Source organism: Myotis brandtii, unplaced genomic scaffold (genome assembly GCF_000412655.1).
Source record: "Myotis brandtii unplaced genomic scaffold, ASM41265v1 scaffold230, whole genome shotgun sequence".
In the NCBI taxonomy this organism is placed as follows: domain Eukaryota; kingdom Metazoa; phylum Chordata; class Mammalia; order Chiroptera; family Vespertilionidae; genus Myotis; species Myotis brandtii.
Window position 1 is genome coordinate 7,817,520 of NW_005358650.1, and position 2,906 is coordinate 7,820,425.

Here is a 2,906-nt window from a genome sequence, read left to right on the forward strand (position 1 = left end):
AGGGGGAGCTCTGCTCAGCCACAAGCCAGGCTGATGGCTGCCAGCACAGCGGTGGTGGCGGGAGCCTCTCCCGCCTCCTCAGCAGCACTAAGGATGTCCGACTGCAGCTTAGGTCTGCTCCCTGCTGGTAAGTGGACATCCCCCGAGGGCTGCCGGGCTGCCAGAGAGATGTCTGACTGCCAGCTTGGGCCCGATCCCCCAGGGAGTGGGCCTAAGCCAGCAGGTGGACATCCTCCGAGGGGTCCCAGACTGCAAGAGGGCATAGGCCGGGCTGAGGGATCCTCCCGAGTGCACAAATTTTTGTGCTCCGGGCCTCTAGTTTATTATAAAGACTCTTGTGGAGAAATGTTGGCTAAATGAAATCTGAAGACGATTAGCAGAGGTATATTGATACTACCATTGCTTTGGGTCACATCTTAACTTTTCAAGTTTGGACCATTAATATGAATGTACCTGAACATCCCCTGGGACATGTGAGCCCTATTTTGGAGACCATAGCACTATTTTTTAAGTGGACTGTAATGTTATTTCTAAGTGAATTTATAGCATTTTTAAAATGCAAATTTTTAAAAATTGGTCATTATTTGATTTTATATAATTTATTATAGAACATAACACATTCATAGACTGATATAATGTGTTGTGGAGAGAAAAAACCTATTGACAAAGTAATACCAATAAATAGTATTGGTTATGGTCCTACTAATATTTCAGTCAGGTCTATTCATATACTATGTAGATGAAAGAACAAAAAAAAAGTTCGTTTATGGGATTATTATAAAAGACACTTATTCATATCTAAAGTTCTAAAGGAGAGCAAGGAGAAACTGAGATTGACCAATTATCCTGTGAAGTTTGTCATTAGCCTCAGTAACTCAAGAGAGAATAAAAACTCTTCTCCTCATAAGGAATATTTTTGCTTAAATAATTTGAACAATCTCATCACTATTTCAATTAGTAGTATTCATAAAATCATTTAAGTGAGAAATTTTTTAATTAGAGCTTCTAACTGAGGCATTCAAGAGAAAGATGAATTTCAAAGCAAAATGAAAATTGGCTTCATGACCATTTTTTAAATGACTATATTTTGAAGTAGTTTAAGACTCACAAGAAATTGCAAAAATAGTTCAGAGGTTTCCATGTACCATTCATGCAGCTATATAATGGCTTACGTAGCCATTATGCATGTCAAAACTAGATTTGCATAACTCAGCTACTCATCCATGTTGGGCATATAAAAGCATCAGGTTGCTGGAGAGCAAAATGAAGGATTTGTAAATGGTGACATATTTGGAACTCTGGGTGTGCTGTAGGTTCCCCTAATGTCTTACCTAGAAGTGACTGCACATCTATAACAGATGGGTATTTTCTATTATTTCCAAGAGGCCCAACTGTCTAAAAAAATTAGAGGGGGGGAGAAAGCATTTAAGATAACCATACAGGGTTTTGGTTTGGTTTTGGTTGTTTATTTTTGTAAAGATTGTCAATTTTTACCATTCTCCAATTCAAGGAGAGTATTCAACAACAACAACAAATTTTTATTCCCAGGTAACTGAGATATAAGACAAAATTTCTTTCTCCTTAAATCTCTCACGAGTACATCTGGCCAGGCTCTTGATTGCATCTTTTATGTCTACTTTTAAAGCTCTCTCTTCCCAGTTTCATTTTATCAAAATTGTCATTGAAATTTACTTTAGGAAAGAAAAGAAACTGCAGTCATATTTTTTTTGAACACAGACCAAATGCCTGCAGGTCTGTACCAGGAGAAATGATGCTTTTTCAGTGAGCTCTCCTTCATCCTCACCTCACATGGCCAGTCCACCTCCTACCAACTATGCATCATCCACGCCCTCCCCACTCAGCTGAACCTCTTCCTTTGCTTCACCTTTTCAGGTTTGGATTATATCTAGGACTTTTAAGTGTCCTTCAAATCTTAGACTTGATCCACTGACAATGGGGCATGTTCAATTCAAAATTCAATGCCTTCACCTCATTCTTTTAGGAGAAAATACTCACTTTTTTCTTATATTAATGTTGTTGATTTTGTTTTCAATTCATCTCTGTATTTTCCACTTTACCTCATAGAGCACCTTGAACATAAAAGGAATTCAATGAATGTCTACTGAATGGATGGATTCCTTCCATGAAGAAAGGAGCCAAGAGAATGACTAATGAAGGTAATTAGCCAGGTAATTAAAAAACATTTTTTTTCTAATATTTGGAAATTGCACCAAGAGTTTTTGTTAATTATACAGATAATTACTTAAATATACCACATTGCTCTCGTTCATGTGTGGGACCCTTTTGTAAGGCTGTATTTACATACACTCACAGCCTTACAAAAAGTAGATAGCCCCAGTTGGATTTAAAAAAAAAACCCCTATTCATGGAAAATATATAAATGAATATAAAAGATACTATTACCAGTATTATTTCTTGGACCAAGGAAAGGGAATTTTTAGATAAGTGGGTTCAGTGGACTTATACTTTTTACTATACATGTTTCTACCTTGTTTTAATTTTTTTATGTGTGAGTATTGCTTTTTAATATTAATTTTTAAGATTATATAAACTAAACAGGAAATTAAGCATAGGCACTGTGGTCTTGAGCTTTTGAGCTTGCATCCTTCATTGATTCATAGTAGGGATATAAAATCAAATGCTCCAGGGCACAGGCAGGTCATGTAAATAAGCAAATTGTACTGCAGATGGATTATGACCAAAAAAAAAAGTGCATGCCCAGCCGACATGGCTCAGTGGTTGAGCATCGACCTATGAACCAAAGGTCATAGTTTAATTCCTGGTCAGGGCATATGCCCGGGTTGCAGGCTTGATCCTCAGTGTGGGGCGTACAGGAGGCAGCCAATCTAATCAATGATTCTCTTTCATTATTGATGTTTCTATCT

At 37.5% G+C, this 2,906-nt stretch overlaps 1 long non-coding RNA gene across 2 annotated transcripts in view; it reads left to right on the plus strand.

Moving 5' to 3' along the window:
* LOC102245912 overlaps positions 1 to 2,906 on the plus strand; it is a 113,312-nt gene that overhangs the window by 46,324 nt on the left and 64,082 nt on the right. For both annotated transcript variants that reach the window (XR_001362174.1, XR_313600.2), the window contains exon 2: positions 2,086 to 2,189. This is a non-coding gene — a long non-coding RNA (uncharacterized LOC102245912). The remainder of the gene's footprint in view (positions 1 to 2,085; positions 2,190 to 2,906) is intronic.